At 48.5% G+C, this 20,679-nt stretch overlaps 1 long non-coding RNA gene across 1 annotated transcript; it reads right to left on the bottom strand.

The window, feature by feature from the left end:
• Nucleotides 1-2,058: 2,058 nt before the first annotated feature.
• LOC142931079 (uncharacterized) lies at nucleotides 2,059-18,844 on the bottom strand. Its single transcript, XR_012947087.1, has 3 exons — nucleotides 18,781-18,844; nucleotides 5,455-5,553; nucleotides 2,059-2,918 (listed from the first exon to the last, which is right to left on the bottom strand). It is a non-coding gene; the product is annotated as an uncharacterized LOC142931079 (long non-coding RNA).
• Nucleotides 18,845-20,679: the final 1,835 nt, after the last annotated feature.

Raw genomic sequence — 20,679 nt, 5'->3', positions numbered from 1 at the left:
CAGATGTAGCTCTCTGAAGTCCCGCTCGCTATTCGACACGGGGGAGCGGCAGCGCTTGTCCTGCCATGGTCCCGACGAATGGCTCGGGTCACGTGACGACTCGGCGCACCGGAGACCACAAATCGAGATTAAAAATTCGGTGGGTGGAGGGGGGGAAGAAACCCACAAAACGAAAAACAAGACAAGGTCAGACTGCAGGGCGCCTTGGGCAGCGAGGCTGTGTGAGAGATGAAATGTAGGGAATTCCTTTTTTAGTCCGTGACCCGGGGTGGTTGGTAATGGGGGGATGGTGTTTGGGGGGGGGGATTGGTGGAGGGGGGGGGCAGGGGGATTTGGGGGGGGGGAGTGAGTGAGCGAGTGAGCTGGAAAACTGGAGAGAGAGAGAGAGAGTAAGAAAAGGGTGAGAGCCGTGTAATATATATTATATATAAATAACAAAACACTCTTTATGTAGATCGAGAGATCTTGGATGCATTTGACAAAATTACGGGCTGACACGGAGTGACCTTGGAGCAGCGGCTGGGGGTACGGGAGAGACGGGGCGGTGGGGTCAAAATTTGAAATTCAGCTCAACAGACGCCCATGGGTTCCACAATCACTTTTGGCTTTCCTCTCGTGGGACCAGAGAGACAGGAGGAGGAGGAGGAAGCCGCGCTCCCACGAGGGGGGTGGGTGGCCAGCACCACGCACAGCCGCCTTTGTCTCCCCAGTGGCGATGTTAACACACCACACCAGGTACTCATTTGAGGCTGCGTCGACCTAGGGGAGGCACAGGACCGGTTCGGATAATCGTCGCTGGTGTTGGCCGTGAGCGTGAATCGAACTCGGTTCTCCAGGTATCGCAGCGCGCTAGCCTGCTACACTACAGCGACTAAAGACAACCATCCCCCGTATAGCCTTAACAGACTGTAGGGGCAAGTGCTGTTAGCGAGCACCTATGAAGGCCGGCACGGCACACAAGGGGGTGGGTGACCAGCACCATGCCCGACCGCCTTTGTCTCCCCAGTGGCGATGTTTCCACACCGCACCAGGTAGTCATTTGAGGCTGCGTTGGCCTAGGGGAGGTCCAGGACCGGTTCAGATAATCGTCACCGGCGTTGGCCGTGAGCGGGAATCGAACTCGGGTCGCCGGGTTCGTAGCGCAGCGTAGCGCTAACCGCTACACCACCGCTCCCCACAATGAACACACACACACACAGACAGACGCGCAATAACTTGTAGTTTGGAAACCGATGTGTCCCTTCGCAGACTTTCTTGAGGCATCTTGCTCATCCTTGCCGCATCCTTCATTGCCGACTTACGAAGCGGAATGAAGAGCGCCTTTCGACGAGTTCAGTTCATCACGCGGCATTGTTTCACTGACGCCTGGCCGCCGACGAGACGCCAGCGTTGGCGACTCCGGGTCGCATCGAAATCGATGCTCACGGAGCCTTGAACGCTACCACTCCCAGAAGAGCGCGTGGCTGGATTATGGGATTGTTACGTGAAATATAATAATATAATTAACAAAGGATTGAGGATCAAATGATGAGAGAAAAATATCGCCGGTCTATTATTGTGTCATCTCTTTTCTTTTCCCTTCCCAATGAATCAATCCCCCGCGGGTCTCGGTTGAACGGCGATGCGAGGAAGACCTGGCACCTGGCCCACAGTAGCAAACGAAAACACTAAAGACAAAGATCCCCCGTATAGACTTGAGCAGGCCGTTAGGGCAAGTGCTATTTAGCGAGCAGCACCTACGACTGCTGCAACGTTCACATCGGGAGGGGGAGAGGGGGGGGGTGATGTGGCCAGCCACCACGCTCGGCCGCCTTTGTCTCCCCAGGGGCGATGTTTACACAACGCACCAAGGACTCATTTGAGGGTGAGTCGACCTAGGTGAGGCTCAGGACCGGCTCACATAATCGTCGCCGGTGTTGGCCGTGAGCGGGAATCGAACTCGGGTCGCCGGGCTTGAAGAGCAACAGTAGCGCTAACCGCTGCGCCACCGCTCCCCACACTGTTGCATCACACACGCGCACGTGCCCGTAACACAAATGTCAGACGTCAACACATTGACTGTTGTTGTTATTGTTTATTATTTACCCGAGGGGGAATCTCAAACGTCGCATTCCGTGAGCGTGTAAAAGGCCGCTCGTTATGTAGAGAACCCCGATGCTCGCCGTGCCAACAGGGACACGAGACACGTGTGTGTGTCTGTGGTGGGGAGCGGTGGTGCAGCGGTTAGCGCGTTGCGCTACGAACCCCGGCGACCCGAGTTCGATTCCCGCTCACGGCCAACACCGGCGACGATTATCTGAACCGGTCCTGGGCCTCACCTAGGTCGACTCAGCCTCAAATGATTACCTGGTGCGGTGTGTAAACATCTTCACCTGGGAGACAAAGGCGGTCGGGCGTGGTTGCTGGCCACCCACCCCCTCGTGTGCCGTGCCGGCCTTCATAGGTGCTCGCTAACAGCACTTGCCCCTAGAGTCTGTTAAGGCTACACGGGGGATCTTTGTCTCTTTGCGGTCTTTGCGGACAAATGAGCTGTCGAGAAATAAACCCCGCAACATCGAGACCCTCCCCCCACCCACCCTTAATTATATAAGATCTCATATTGTTGACGAGGTCAAGGAATGTGTCACCATATTACGTTCGCCTTACATAAGGAAAGACAGGAGCAGGAGGAGCGATATGGTAAAGACAAAGATCACCCGTATAGCCTTTGACGGACTGTTGGGGCAAGTGCTGTTCGCGAGCAGCTATGAAGGCCGGCGCACGAGGGGGTGGGTGGCCAGCGCCTGGCCGCCTTTGTATCCCCAGTATACACACCGCACCAGGTACTCATTTGAGGCTGAGTCGACCTAGGGGAGGCCCAACACCGGTTCCTATATGCAGTGCGCCAACCACCATGCCACCACTCCCCTCGAATATCTCTGTGGGAACAAGGACAAAGGTAAAGGCGCTACATATGGTCTCGGTTGTGCGACACCACCACAACCACCACCACCACCAACACAGCAGCCACAACAAAGAACGCCGTGTGTGCGCGTGCGTCAGCGCATCTCCAGAATATGGGGGGGGGGGGGGTGAGGTGGGATGGGGGGGGGATAGGGGGAGGGGAGAATGGACAGGGAGTGATTCGGTTGCGAGACGCGAGAATCATCCTTGAATTAATGAGTGAGCACTTGGGATGTTGTGTGTGTGTGTGTGTGAACAGCAGCACCGGGAGAGAAAAAAAATGTGGCTGGGCGTGGTGCTGGATGCACGTTGAACTTCCTTCGCGCCGTACGTAGCCAACCCTGCTGATCGGAGATGCGTGGTAAGAACAACAAACTAATTCTAGATTTGAAGCTTTCGTGACTGCAAGGATCCATACTCTTTGGTTCTATTCGGTAAAGTCACGTAGGTAAAAAATAAAGTAACAAAAATCACGACGTTTCGGCCACAACACAAGTGGCCTTCTTCAGGTGAAAGGGACAGACCTGTTGGGACGACAGTGCTTCAATAAACGCTGTTAAGATTCGTAGCGCCCTTTTAGTTTAATGTTTGGTTTGATTTAGAACATCTTTCCAATGATTGCTTAATTTAAAACCATCCTCTCGGTTGAAATTGTGTTTGTAAATCTGAATTGACTTGTGGACAAATCTCTGATTTGCCTCGTGATCACGATATAGTTTTCTCCGATACCAAGGTTCTCTGCAAACCCACGGGTTTTTATCAGAAATTTGTCCACGAGGCAATTCAGATTTACAAACACAGACACAATTTCACACGAGAGGATGGTTTCAAATTAAGCAATCATTGGAAAGATGTTCTAAATCAAACCAAACATTAAACTAAAAGCACGCTACGAATCTTAACAGCGTTTATTGAAGCTCTGTCGCCCCAACAGGTCTGTCCCTTTCACCTGAAGAAGGCCACTTGTGTTGTGGCCGAAACGTCGTGATTTTTGTGATTTTATTTTTTTACCTACGTGACTTTACCGAACAACAAACTAGCCAGAGGCGGCTACATTTACAACAAGTCTGAAAATACAACTACAATACAGGGTGTTTGAAAAAGATGGACCCAATTTCAAAGCATATTTCACGATGGCAACATGTTACAATTACACGAAAAGTTATGAACGGTTTTAATGAGTTATCAAGTTTTACTAACCATTTTATAAATGCCCTGCTGTACGGACAGCATCGAGACGACGGTTGAATTCGTCCCAAACGCCTCTCAAAGTGTTCTTTTCCATTGAAGTCACCGCTGCCGTGATTCTATTTTTGAGGTCATCCAGATTAGTCGCTAATGGTGGCACAAAACCATCACGGTCTTTTGTGCCACCACGCTCTTTGACATTGGCGGATCAATGCCAAAACGCCGTTGAAACGCACGCTGCACCGCAATAACGAATTCAATCTTGCTGAACTGCAGAACGCAACACGCCCCTTGTATTGCGGTGGGGTCACTGTCTTGCCAATGACTGAGGCTAGGGGCTGTTTGTGCGCTGGGAGAGGCATCTAGCGGTAATCATTTGAAACTCTATGCCCCACCCTCTCTATGCCCCGCCCTCTCTATGCCCCGCCCTCTCCATGCCCCGCCCTTTCAAGTGGTAACAGTTTCATTCATGGGCGGTTCGTGGTTGCAGAGATTTAGCGATTTCAAATCGGGTCCATATATTTTAAACACCCTGTAAAAGTACTAAATTCGATTGATATGTTTTATTCATTATTTCGCTTGCTTATCCAGGAAAGCATCAACGAGTCCCAATACTCATTTTTTTAAGTGCTGTGATTGGCGATATGTTAACTCACTCGCCTGGTATACAGGAGGTCATGGTTTAGATCGCGACCCTGATGCCTGCTGTACATTTGGAATTTAAATTTTATCCTCCTGGTCGCGTGGATTTCTCTCCGGGTCCTCCGGTTTTTCCCTTCCACATTTAGAATCAACATCACGCGTCTAAGACGATTTGCCTGCTCTACATTTCCACGTGAAAAGCAGCCACTTCGCTGAGCTATCATTTGTGACGGCTTAGGGAGCTCCTAAAATAGAGCTACACAGCCCAGTTGGGCCGTACCTGTTAAAACTTAACAAAAAAAAAGTTAAACTTTTTTTGTAAAGTTTGGATTTCGGAGGGTCCTGCTAAGTTTTTGTTGTTGCAGTAGGGGGCGATGATTTCTGGGTATCATCCACTCCAAAACGCGAGGAATCGTCATAATTCTTGGCAGAGAAAGGGGGGGGGGGAGGTGGATAGGAGGGGCGGGAGGGTGGGGGAGGGATTGAGCGGGGTACTGGGTGGTAATTGTGCCATCTTTGTAAACGTGACACCAATGCGGCTGCAGTACTGTTCAATTAGTATATATCCGAAGCAGAATAAAAAAAATATAAAATTATCTGTCGATCCTAAAGTTCACGTGTATAGAGATATGTGTGGAACAAACATCAAACGTATGATTGTGCTTTGCTCTTGAATCGAACCTTTAGCCCTCTGTAAGGTGCGGTGCAGCAGCCTTTGGAAGATGATGAATTTGAGTCGTTGATCTTTGAAGCCTTCATCTGTCTGTGAACCCACAGCAGCTGTGCCCATAGACACATAGACCCATACATTTACACAGAGACCCACAGACTCACGCAGACATCAACAAACTCATACAGAGACCCACAAACTCACTCACACAGAGACCCACAAACTCACGCTGAGAACCAAAGACTCACGCAGAGACCCACAGACTAACGCAGAGACACACAGACTCACAAAGAGAACCACAGACTCACGCAGAGACCTAAAGACTCACGTAGAGACACAGACTCACGCAGAGTCCCACAGACTCGCGCAGAGACCCACAGACTCACATAGAGACCCACAGACTCACGCAGAGACCCACAGACTCACGCAGAGACCCACAGACTCATGCAGAGACCCACAGACTCATGCAGAGACCCACAGACTCACGCAGAGGCCCACAGACTCACGCAAAGACCCACAGACTCGCCCAGAGACCCACAGACTCGCGCAGAGGCCCACAAACTCACGCAGAGACCCACAGACTCGCGCAGAGACCCACAGATTCGTGCAGAGACCCACAGACTCACGCAGAGACCCACAGACTCATGCAGAGACCCACAGACTCATGCAGAGACCCACAGACTCACGCAGAGGCCCACAGACTCACGCAAAGACCCACAGACTCGCCCAGAGACCCACAGACTCGCGCAGAGGCCCACAAACTCACGCAGAGACCTACAGATTCGCGCAGAGACCCACAGACTCACGCAGAGACCCACAGACTCATGCAGAGACCCACAGACTCATGCAGAGACCCACAGACTCACGCAGAGGCCCACAGACTCACGCAAAGACCCACAGACTCGCCCAGAGACCCACAGACTCGCGCAGAGGCCCACAAACTCACGCAGAGACCTACAGATTCGCGCAGAGACCCACAGACTCACGCAGAGACCCACAGACTCATGCAGAGACCCACAGACTCATGCAGAGACCCACAGACTCACGCAGAGGCCCACAGACTCACGCAAAGACCCACAGACTCGCCCAGAGACCCACAGACTCGCGCAGAGGCCCACAAACTCACGCAGAGACCCACAGACTCGCGCAGAGACCCACAGATTCGTGCAGAGACCCACAGACTCACGCAGAGACACACAGACTCACGCAGAGTCCCACAGACTCACGCAGAGTCCCACAGACTCACGCAGAGATACACAGACTCACGCAGAGTCCCACAGACTCACGCAGAGACCCACAGACTCGCCCAGAGACCCACAGACTCGCGCAGAGGCCCACAAACTCACGCAGAGACCCACAGACTCACGCAGAGACCCACAGACTCGTGCAGAGGCCCACAGACTCACGCAAAGACCCACAGACTCGCCCAGAGACCCACAGACTCGCGCAGAGGCCCACAAACTCACGCAGAGACCCACAGACTCGCGCAGAGACCCACAGATTCGTGCAGAGACCCACAGACTCACGCAGAGTCCCACAGACTCACGCAGAGTCCCACAGACTCACGCAGAGATACACAGACTCACGCAGAGTCCCACAGACTCACGCAGAGACCCACAGACTCACACAGAGACCCACAGACTCACGCAGAGACCCACAGACTCACGCAGAGACCCACAGACTCACGCAGAGACCCACAGACTCACGCAGAGACCCACAGACTCACGCAGAGACCCACAGACTCACGCAGAGACCCATAGACTCACGCAGAGACCCACAGACTCACACAGAGACCCACAGACTCACGCAGAGAACCACAGGCTCGCGCAGAAACCCACAGACTCACACCGAGACGCACAGACACCCTCCAGAAAGGACTTCTCGTGGAGGCCGCTTTTTGCCAGCAGTGGTGTGGGCCAGCACTTGCTGGGCTGCCCCTTTATGTTATTTTATATTGGGGGAATTGTAAACGAACGAAATAGCATACAAAACAACGTTAGTTTTGTTTAACACGTAGGCTTTCGAGACCAATATCATTCCTAATAATATATTTTTGTTGGGTTAGACTGATGTGCTGTGCTGTGAACGAATTGGCACGTTCCGTTCACGTGACGAACCTTCCTAATTGGCTGTGTACGGTGGTGGCGGGTTTAACGACACATTTATATTTCCGCGATCTACCCAAGAAAACCTGTATTATGAATATTAGTTTTGGTAATGACACGGCATTCATAACAATCATCGGATGAAATGTATGAAACGATTAAATAACTTCACTAGCTGGTACATCAGAATCAGAATCAGAAAGGGTTTTATTCGCCATGTAAGTTCACACCGACACGGAATTTACTTTGGCAGGATGGTGCATACATTCAACATATAGGAATCTAAAATCTTAAATAAGTTTTAAACAAGTCTTACTATAATAAGGGTTAAAAGTCTAACACTAAGGGGCTGAAGTATATAAAATTAAATAAATATCGAATATAAAATAGCTTTAAGATATAATTTAAAAATACAAATAGGGAAACATAGTTAATATCAGCAACGTGTCGTTATGTAGATCAAATGTTAAAAACAGTGTTATCCCTTGGCCTTGTTTAACAGGCCAGCAGCAGATGGGAAGAAACTGTTTTTATGGCGTGAGGTTTTGGTCCTGATGGACCGAAGCCTTCTGCCGGAGGGGAGTAGCTGAAACAGAGAGTGTCCAGGGTGGGAGAAATCGGCCATAATCTTCCTCGCTCGCCTCATAGACCTTGTCGTGTGCAGGTCCTCGAGGGTCGGTAGATTGCAGGCAATTACCTTCTCAGCAGTGTGGATGATACGCTGCAGTCTGCTCTTGTCCTTGGCAGTGGCAGCAGCGTACCAGACGGTTATGGAGGAGGTGAGGATGGATTCAATGATCGCTGTATAGAATTGCACCATCATTGTCTTTGGCAGGTTGAATTTCTTCAGCTGCCGTAGAAAGTACATCCTCTGTTGAGCTTTCTTGGTGAGGGAGCTGATGTTCAATTCCCACTTGAGGTCCCGGGAGAGAATAGTGCCCAGGAAGCGGAAGGACTCTACAATTTTTACTGGGGAGTCTAACAGGGTGATGGGGGTGAGTGGTGCTGTATTCTTCCTGAAGTCCACAACCATCTCAACTGTCTTTAGAGCATTTAGCTCTAAGTTGTTCTGGCTACACCAGGTCACCAGATTGTCAGCTTCCCACCTATAGTCAGACTCATCCCCACCAGAGATCAGCCCAATGAGGGTGGTGTCATCCGCAAACTTCAATAGTTTGACGGACAGATGATTGGAGGTGCAGCTGTTGGTATACAGGGAGAAGAGCAGAGGGGAAAGGACGCAGCCCTGAGGAGTTCCGGTGCTGATGGACCTGGAGCCAGAGACTTGTGTTCCCAGCTTAACGCACTGCTTCCTGTCAGACAGGAAGTCTGTGATCCATTTACAGGTGGTGTATGGCACGTTCAGCTGGAAGAGCTTGTCCTGAAGCAGGGCAGGGATGATGGTGTTGAAGGCAGAGCTGAAGTCCACAAACAGGATCCTGGCGTAGGATGCTGGGGCGACCAGATGCTGTAGGGTGAAGTGGAGGGCCATGTTAACTGCATCGTCCACAGACCTGTTGGCTCTGTAGGCAAACTGAAGGGGGTCCAGGAGAGGGTCTGTGATGGCTTTGAGGTGTGCCAGGACCAGGCGCTCAAAAGACTTCATTACCACAGATGTAAGGGCGACCGGTCTGTAATCATTTAGTCCTGTTGGCCTTAGCTTTTTGGGCACAGGGATGATGGTGGAGGACTTGAGACAGGCTGGTACATGGCATGTCTCCAGGGAGGTGTTAAAGATGTTGGTGAACACCGGAGACAGCTGGTCAGCGCAGTGCCTGAGGGTGGCTGGAGAGACAGAGTCCGGCCCGGCTGCTTTGCGTGGATTCTGCCTCTTGAAAAGTCTATTAACTTCTCCCTCCTGAAAGGAGATAGTCGTCTCTGTAGTATTGGTGGGGGATGGGGCCTCTTGGGTTGGAAGGGGTGGTTCAGGACAGTCCAATTGTCTTTCAAATCTACAGTAGAACTCGTTCAGGTCGTTGGCTAGGCGGGAGTCGTTAGTGGTGTGGGGGGCTCTGGGTTTGTAGTTGGTGATCTGCCTGAGCCCTCTCCAGACAGAAGCAGCGTCGTTTGTAGAGAACTGGTGTTTTAGTCTCTATGAGTACAGTCGTTTAGCCTCTCTCACCGCTTTGCTAAACCTGTTCTTCGACTCCTTGAATCTGTCTCTATCTCCACACCTAAACGCTTCCTCCTTCTCCAACCTCAACCTTCTGAGCTTTGCTGAGAACCAGGGCTTATTGTTGTTAAAGTTCACCCTGGTACGTGTTGGGATACAGCAGTCCTCACAGAAGCTGATGTAGGACGTCACAGCCTCTGTGAGTTCATCTAGACTATTGGTAGCAGTCGTGAACATATCCCAGTCAGTACAGTCTAAGCACGCCCGCAAATCTTCCACAGCCTCACTGGTCCACTGTTTAGATGTCCTCACAGCAGGTTTACAGAGTTTTAGTTTCTGCCTGTATGCAGGAATCAGGTGGACCATGGCATGGTCAGAGTGTCCTAGTGCTGCTCGGGGGACGGCGTGGTAGGCTCTACTGACTGTAGTGTAACAGTGATCCAGAGTGTTCCCTTCTCTGGTTGGGCATTTAATGAATTGTATGTATTTGGGGAGTTCGTGGCTGAGATTACCTTTGTTAAAGTCGCCAAGTACGATAACCAACGAATCTGGATTTGCTCGCTCCACACTCAGAATCTGATCGGCGAGCATGCGTTGGGCCTCTTTAACCTGAGGACAAGGCGGCAAATAAACTCCGACCAAAATGAGCGACGCGAACTCGCGAGGCGAGTAAAACGGTTTACAGGTTATAAAAATTGATTCAAGGAGTGGAGAACAATGTTGCAGAATCACTGTGACATCTACACACCAGCCACTGTTAATGTAAAAACAAATACCACCGCCTTTCGTCTTGCCGGAGAGTGCTATGTCACGATCCGATCTTACAAGATGGAATCCTGCTAGTTGTAGCGAAGTGTCCGGAATCAAATCACACAGCCATGTTTCCGTGAAGCACAATGCAGAAGCTGAAAGAAAGTCTTTGTTTTTTACCATCAGTAGCTGAAGTTCATCCATTTTGTTGTACAGTGAACGTACGTTGGAGAGGAAAAAGCTCGGAAGCACTGTTCGGATCCCGCGTCTGCGTAGCCGTACTAGAGCCCCCGACCGTTTACCCCTTGGGCGGCGTTTCGTTGCTTGAGCAAAGCCTAGCGCGGCATTGACTAGAATGCCTACTAATTCTGCCGCTGGAAGCAGAAAAGTAGGAATTAAATCCACAGGAGTTGTTTCCCTGATATTTAAAAGTTCGTCTCTTGTTAGAGAACTCCGAAAATCTTGGCAAAACACTGAATTGACAGACAAAACAAGACAAAACAGGGCGCACCGACCGGCTGAGGCTACCATCATCAGCGCCATCTTCGCACCAGCACGGGTGTGCTGAACAGCAGGACTCCCTCACCAGCACTGGTGTGTTGAACAGTAGGCCCCTCTCACCAGCATGGGAGTGGTGAACAGCAGGCCCCTCTCACCAACACGGGTGTGATGAACAGTAGGCCTCTCTCACCAGCATGGAAGTGAACAGCAGGCCCCTCTCACCAACACGGGGGTGATGAACAGCACGCCCCTCACACCAGCACGGGTGTGATGAATAGTAGGCCTCTCTCACCAGCACGGGTGTGATGAACAGCAGGCCCCTCTCACCAGCACGGGTGTGTTGAACAGCAGGCCCCTCTCACCAGCACGGGTGTGTTGAACAGCAGGCCCCTCTCACCAGCACGGGTGTGTTGAACAGCAGGCCCCTCTCACCAGCACGGGTGTGCTGAACAGTAGGCCCCTCTCACCAGCACGGGTCTGTTGAACAGCAGGCCCCTCTCACCAGCACGGGTGTGCTGAACAGTAGGCCCCTCAACACGGGTGTGCTGAACAGCAGGCCTCTCTCACCAACACGGGTGTGCTGAACAGTAGGCCCCTCAACAGCAGGCCCCTCTCACCAGCACGGGTGTGCTGAACAGCAGGCCCCTCAACACGGGTGTGCTGAACAGCAGGCCTCTCTCACCAGCACCGGTGTGCTGAACAGCAGGCCCCTCTCACCAACACGGATGTGATGAACAGCAGGCCCCTCTCACCAGCACGGGTGTGCTGAACAGCAGGCCCCTCAACACGTGTGAGCTGAACAGCAGGCCTCTCTCACCAGCACGGGTGTGCTGAACAGCAGGCCCCTCTCACCAGCACGGGTGTGCTGAAAAGCAGGCCCCTCTCACCAGCACGGGTGTGTTGAACAGCAGGCCTCTCTCACCAGCACGGGTGTGCTGAAAAGCAGGCCCCTCTCACCAGCACGGGTGTGTTGAACAGCAGGCCTCTCTCACCAGCAAGGGTGTGCTGAAAAGCAGGCCCCTCTCACCAGCACGGGTGTGTTGAACAGCAGGCCTCTCTCACCAGCAAGGGTGTGCTGAACAGCAGGCCCCTCAACACGGGTGTACTGACCAGCAGGCCTCTCTCACCAGCACGGGTGTGATGAACAGCAGGCCCCAAAACAGCAGGCCTCTCTCACCAGCACGGGTGTGATGAACAGCAGGCCTCTCTCACCAGCACGAGTGTGTTGAACAGCAAGCCCCTCTCAAGACAAAACAAGACAAAACTGGACAAAACAGGGCGCACCAACCGGCCGAGGCTGCCATCATCGTCAACTCTGTGAAAAAGGGGTCATTGCCCGAAACGTCGCCCAATGTAATATTTTATTTGCCTTCGCAAGCCACGACGTTGTGATTATCGAACGTCTTGAGTGATATATTCTTGGTTCTTTCGGTAAAGTAACGTTGAAGGGACACAATAAAATATATATATATAGAACAATAAAATTCTCACGACGTTTCGACTGTAACACAAACAGTCATCATCAGGTGTGAAAACCAACGGCAAGAAACTTTTAAATGAAGTGGCGGTTTGTGTTTATTTATTTATTTTTAAACGTTAGCACCACGGATAGCGATTTGAGTGTTGTTGTTGTTGTGTTGGTGCAGCAGCATCACCCAAGTGACTGACTTCACATCGCTGTGAGCCAGACTTAACGTCGTGGTGCGGTGAGCCCCCATTTGACGCGTGGCGATGTTCACACCACAACTGCGTGTTAGCTGTAACGCGCTTCTTCCATTCGGGAACACGTTGCGCACAAAAGCGGAACGGGCACCCCGTTATAACGCGCGACGCACACACTGTTATAACGTGACACACACCGTTATAACGTGTAACACACTATTATAACGTGTAACACACACCGTTATAATGTGTAACACACACACCGTTATAACGCGCGACGCACACACTGTTATAACGTGACACACACTGTTATAACTTCTAACACACACACCGTTATAACGTGTAACACACACACTGTTATAACGTGTAACACACACTGTTATAAGGCACACACCGTTATAACGTGTAACACACACGCTGTTATAACGTGTAACACACACCGTTATAACGTGTTACACACACCGTTATAACGTGTAACAGACACTGTTATAACGTGTAAGACACACACCGTTCTAACGTGTAACACACACTGTTATAACGAGTAACACACACTGTTATAACGTGTAACACACACTATTATAACGTGTAACACACACTGTTATAACGCATACACCGTTATAACGTGTAACACACACGCTGTTATAACGTGTAACACACACACACTGTTATAACGTGTAACACACACGCTGTTATAACGTGTAACACACACTATTATAACGTGTAACACACACCGTTATAACGTGTAACACACACTATTAAAACGTGTAACACACACTGTTATAACGTGTAATACACACACTGTTATAACGTGTAACACACACACTGTTATAACGTGTAACACACACCGTGATAACGTGTAACACACACTGTTATAACGTGTAACACACACTGTTATAACGTGTAAAACAGACACTGTTATAACGTGTAACATACACACGCTGTTATAACGTATAACACACACTGTTATAATGTGTAACACACACCGTTATAACGTGTAACACACACACACACTGTTATAACGTGTAACACACACTGTTATAACGTGTAACACACACATTGTTATAACGTGTAGCACACACACACTGTTATAACGTGTAACACACACACTGTTATAACGTGTAGCACACACACTGTTATAACGTGTAACACACACTGTTATAACGTGTAACACACACGCTGTTATAACGTGTAACACACACTGTTATAACGTGTAACACACACACTGTTACAACGTGTAACACACACACTGTTATAACGTGTAACACACACACCGTTATAACGTGTAACACACACACTGTTACAACGTGTAACACACACCGTTATAACGTGTAACACACACCGTTATAACGTGTAAAACACACCGTTATAACGTGTAGCACACACACTGTTATAACGTGTAAAACACACACTGTTACAACGTGTAAAACACACACTGTTACAACGTGTAACACACACACTGTTATAACGTGTAACACACACACTGTTATAACGTGTAAAACACACACTGTTACAACGTGTAACACACACACTGTTATAACGTGTAACACACACACCCCGTTATAACGTGTAACACACACTGTTATAACGTGTAACACACACTGTTATAACGTGTAACACACACACTGTTACAACGTGTAACACACACCGTTATAACGTGTAACACACATCGTTATAACGTGTAACACACAACGTTATAACGTGTAACACACACCTTTATAACGTGTAACACACACACTGTTATAACGTGTAACACACACTGTTATAACGTGTAACACACACACTGTTGTAACGTGTAGCACACACACTGTTATAACGTGTAACACACACTGTTATAACGTGTAACACACACACTGTTATAACGTGTAACACACACACTGTTATAACGTGTAACACACACGCTGTTATAACGTGTAGCACACACACTGTTATAACGTGTAACACACACACACACACTGTTACAACATGTAACACACACACTGTTATAACGTGTAACACACACCGTTATAACGTGTAACACACACTGTTATAACGTGTAACACACACTCTTGTAACGTGTAACACACACACTGTTACAGCGTGTAACACACACCGTTATAACGTGTAACACACACACACCGTTAAAACGTGTAACACACACCGTTATAACGTGTAACACACACACTGTTATAACGTGTAACACACACACCGTTTTAACGTGTAACACACATCGTTATAACGTGTAACACACACTGTTATAACGTGTAACACACACACTGTTACAACGTGTAACACACACACGCTGTTATAACGTGTAACACACATCGTTATAACGTGTAACACACACTGTTATAACGTGTAACACACACACTGTTACATCGTGTAACACACACCGTTATAACGTGTAACACACACACTTTTATAACGTGTAACACACACCGTTATAACGTGTAAAACACACTGTTATAACGTGTAACACACACTGTTATAACATGTAACACACACCGTTATAACGTGTAACACACACCGTTATAACGTGTAACACACACTGTTATAACGTGTAGCACACACACTGTTAGAACGTGTAACACACACACTGTTATAACGTGTAGCACACACACTGTTATAACGTCTAACACACACACTGTTATAACGTGTAACCCAAACACTGTTATAACGTGTAGCACACACACTGTTATAACGTGTAACACACACACTGTTATAACGTGTAACACACACGCTGTTATAACGTGTAACACACACTGTTATAACGTCTAACACACACACTGTTACAACGTGTAACACACACACTGTTATAACGTTTAACACACACACCGTTATAACGTGTAACACACACTGTTATAACGTGTAACACACACTGTTATAACGTGTAACACACACACTGTTACAACGTGTAACACACACCGTTATAACGTGTAACCCACACACCGTTATAACGTGTAACACACACACAGTTATAACGTGTAACACACACACACTGTTATAACGTGTAACACACACCGTAATAACGTGTAACACACACTGTTATAACGTGTAACACACACTGTTACAACGTATAACACACACTGTTACAACGTGTAACACACACACTGTTATAACGTGTAACACACACACACACCGTTATAACGTGTAACACACACTGTTCTAGCGTGTAACACACACTGTTCTAACGTGTAACACACACACTGTTACAACGTGTAACACACACCGTTATAACGTGTAACACACATCGTTATAACGTGTAACACACACCGTTATAACGTGTAACACACACCGTTATAACGTGTAACACACACACACTGTTATAACGTGTAACACACACTGTTATAACGTGTAACACGCACACTGTTGTAACGTGTAGCACACACACTGTTATAACGTGTAACACACACACTGTTATAACGTGTAACACACACACACTGTTATAACGTGTAACACACACGCTGTCATAACGTGTAGCACACACACTGTTATAACGTGTAACACACACACACACTGTTACAACATGTAACACACACACTGTTATAACGTGTAACACACACCGTTATAACGTGTAACACCCACTGTTATAACGTGTAACACACACCGTTATAACGTGTAACACACACTGTTATAACGTGTAACACACATCGTTATAACGTGTAACACACACACCGTTATAACGTGTAACACACACCGTTATAACGTGTAACACACACACTGTTATAACGTGTAACACACACACCGTTTTAACGTGTAACACACACACACCGTTATAACGTGTAACACACACCGTTATAACGTGTAACACACACACACACACTTTTATAACGTGTAACACACACCGTTATAACGTGTAACACACACGCTGTTATAACGTGTAACACACACACACTGTTACAACGTGTAACACACACTGTTATAACGTGTAACACACACACTGTTACAACGTGTAACACACACCGTTATAACGTGTAACACACATACCGTTATAACGTGTAACACACACACAGTTATAACGTGTAACACACACACTGTTATAACGTGTAACACACACACCGTTATAACGTGTAACACACACCGTTATAACGTGTAACACACACTGTTATAACGTGTAACACACACTGTTACAACGTGTAACACACACACACTGCTACAACGTGTAACACACACACTGTTATAACGTGTAACACACACCGTTATAACGTGTAACACACACTGTTATAACGTGTAACACACACTGTTATAACGTGTAACACACACATTGTTATAACGTGTAACACACACACCGTTATAACGTGTAACACACACTGTTATAACGTGTAACACACACACCGTTATAACGTGTAACACACACTGTTATAACGTGTAACACACACACTGTTATAACGTGTAACACGCACACTGTTATAACGTGTAACACACATTGTTATAACGTGTAACACACACCGTTATAACGTGTAACACACACACATTGTTATAACGTGTAACACACACACCGTTATAACGTGTAACACACACACTGTTATAACGTGTAACACACATTGTTATAACGTGTAACACACACACCGTTATAACGTGTAACACACACACATTGTTATAACGTGTAACACACACACCGTTATAACGTGTAACACACACTGTTATAACGTGTAACACACACTGTTATAACGTGGTTTCTGAGTGATGGACGACGAACTACTTTCTTCAGCTGTGCGGCTGAGCGTTAAGGTGATACCGACTTTTTTCTCCCTCCAGATCCTCCAATTTTTCCCCTCCACATTCAGCATCAACATCACGCTGTACATTTCCACGTGATGCTGACGATGATGACGAGCTATTGTTTGTGGCCATGCCGCTTCTGATAAAAGAAAAGCTACGGAGCTCACTGGGCCTTACCTGGTAAATAAAAGAATGCATATCCGACCAGGAACACATAGCCAGTGAACTTAAGCACGTACAGCAAGCTCTTAGGGCTAATGGTTACTCCGACTACACAATCCGCAAAGCTATCACTCCAACCATGAAGAAGGACCCTCTTAAGGAGCCTTCCAAAACCATCACTTTCCCCTACATTGCGGGGATCACAAAAAAAGATCTCCAAAATCTTGAATTAACACAAGATCAAGGTCCGATTCAATACATTACATAAAATCCGTGATCTGGTTCCGTATGTAAAAGATGTGATTCCGGACATACAGTACCCTGTTGTCTACAAACTAAGTTGCCTCTGTGGTAGTAGTTACATTGGAGAAACCAAACGACATGTCTCGGACTGCATCCGTGAACACAAAGCAGACCTAAAACACAGTAGGACCAACACCTCGGCCGTGGCAGATCATTGTTATAATTCAGTAGGCTCACATGACATTGACTTCTCCAAGACAGAGGTTCTTTGCAAGCCATCTGGCTACCATGAAAGATTCGTTCATGAGGCTATCCACATATACAAACACAGAGACAATTTCAACCGAAAAGATGGATTCTGGCTTAGCAATCATTGGAAGGATTTGATAAACCATTTCGGGTCTTAATTTATTGTTCACGCTTACGGTGGCTTTCAGACCACATCCATTATTTTCGTCCCCCCCCCCTCCTCTTTTCCGAACATAGATGGACTCGTCCACCTGAATAACTGCCAAATCGCTCTCCGTGGTGCTAACGTTAACAAAAAAAACCCGCCACTTTTTTCAAATGTTCTTGCTGTGGTTTTCACACCTGATGATGATTGCTTGTGTTGCAGTCGAAACGTCGTTATAATTTTATTGTTTTATATATTTTCATTATTTTATTGTTTCCCTTCTACGTGGTGACCTTACCGAAAGAACCAAGAACATGAATCCCTGCAGTCACGAAAGCTTTAAATCAAAACAAATTGTTGAAATAGTAAGGGCGGGTAGGGCCGGGGCGGGGTGACGATTACCGCTGTGTTTGCGATGCTAACCGATTAAAATGTTCTGTTCGCGGTGTCAATTTCGACTCTTGACAACAACAAAACGTGGACACGCGCTGGCCCGCATCTTGCGAGTGGTCTCACGCGGGGATCTTTAACGTCCGCTGCGAGTCAGCGCTCACGTGCCCCCCACCCCACGCCCCCCGGGCCCCCCGAGAGTGTTACTACCGCTCTCGCATGACAGCGGCAATTAGTCGGCGGGTACGGGGGCTTGGGGGGGGGCTGCCACCGGAATATAAAATAAATGCACCGCAAAATGACTCCGTCGGGATCGTACCGTGGCAATCATCGGGCACCATGCCGGCAACCCGACGACTCCCGTGGGGGGTGGGGGTGGGGGGTCATTCTGTAACGACAGGGGAGGACGCGCCACCACCACCACTGCCACAACAACCACCACCACAACAACCACCACAACAACAACCACCACCACAACAACAACCATCACCACAACCACCACCACTGCCACAACAACCACCACCACCACAGCAACCACCGCCACAACCACCACCACTGCCACAACAACCACCACAACAACCACCACCACAACAACCACCACAACAACAACCACCACCACAACAACTACCACCACAACCACCACCACAACAACCACCACAACAACAACCACCACCACCACAACAACCATCACCACAACCACCACCACTGCCACAACAACCACCACCACCACAGCAACCACCGCCACAACCACCACCACTGCCACAACAACCACCACAACAACCACCACCACAACAACCACCACAACAACAACCACCACCACAACAACCACCACCACTGCCACAACAACCACCACCACAACAACCACCACCACCACAACAACCACCACAACAACCACCACCACAACAACAACCGCCACAACAACCACCGCCACAACAACCACCACTGCCACAACAACCACAACCACCACCACAACAACCACCACCACCACAACAACCACCACCGCCACAACCACCACCACTGCCAAAACAACCACCACAACCACCACCACCACAACAACCACCACCACAACAACCACCACCGCCACCACCCAGGCCCAACGAACGGTTTGGTTTTTTAAAACAACGTGCGATTTTCGTAACGTGAATGAGAGTTAAATTGTTGCACCCCCTGGCCCCCTCGCCTCCCACCAAGCGGAGGGTTTCAATCAGTTCAGGGTTTTTGTTTAATGTCGTCTTACTACACGGATGGTGGTTAAGGTTGAGCCAGTTGCTTTACCACCCCCGGATATTTTACACGCGAGAGAGAGAGAGATCCATGGCGCTTAAGCACAGCAGCAACAGCAGCAGCAGTAACAACAGCAGCAGTAACAACAGCAGCAGCAGTAACAACAGCAGCAGCAATAACAACAGCAGCAACAACAGCAGCAACAGCAGCAGCAACAGCAGCAGCAACAAAAGCAGCAGCAGCAGTAACAGCAGCAGCAGTAACAACAGCAGCAACAGCAGCAACAGCAGCAGCAACAACAACAGCAGCAGTAACAACAACAGCAGCGGCAACAACAGCAGCAGTAACAACAGCAGCAGTAACAACAGCAGCAGTAACAACAACAGCAGTAACAACAGCAGTAACAGCAGCAACAACAGCAACAGTAACAACAGCAGCAGCAGTAACAACAACAGCAGTAACAAAATCAGTAACAACAGCAGCAGTAACAAAAGCAGCAGCAGTAACAACAGCAGCAGTAACAACAGCAGCAGCAGTAACAACAGCAGCAGTAACAAAATCAGTAACAACAGCAGCAGCAGTAACAACAGCAGCAGTAACAACAGCAGCAGTAACAAAATCCGTAACAACAGCAGCAGCAGTAACAACAGCAGCAGTAACAACAGCAGCAGCAGTAACAACAGCAGCAGTAACAAAATCAGTAACAACAGCAGCAGCAACAACAACAGCAACAGTAGCAGCGTTAACAACAACAGCAACAACAACAACAGCAACAACAACAGCAGCGTTAACAGCAGCATCAGCGTTAACAACATCAGCAACAACAGCAGCAGCAACAACAGCAGCAGCAACAACAGCAGCAGCGTTAACAACACCAGCATTAGCAACAACAGCAGCAGCAGCAACAGCAGCAGCAACAACAGCAGCAGTAACAACAGCAGCAGCAGCAACAACAGCAGCAGTAACAAAATCAGTAACAACAGCAGCAGTAACA

This window comes from Petromyzon marinus, chromosome 48, assembly GCF_048934315.1.
Source record: "Petromyzon marinus isolate PM22_M1 ecotype Great Lakes invasive population chromosome 48, UKy_Petmar_22M1.pri1.0, whole genome shotgun sequence".
Lineage (NCBI taxonomy): Eukaryota > Metazoa > Chordata > Hyperoartia > Petromyzontiformes > Petromyzontidae > Petromyzon > Petromyzon marinus.
This window is presented reverse-complemented; position numbering and strand designations above follow the sequence as displayed.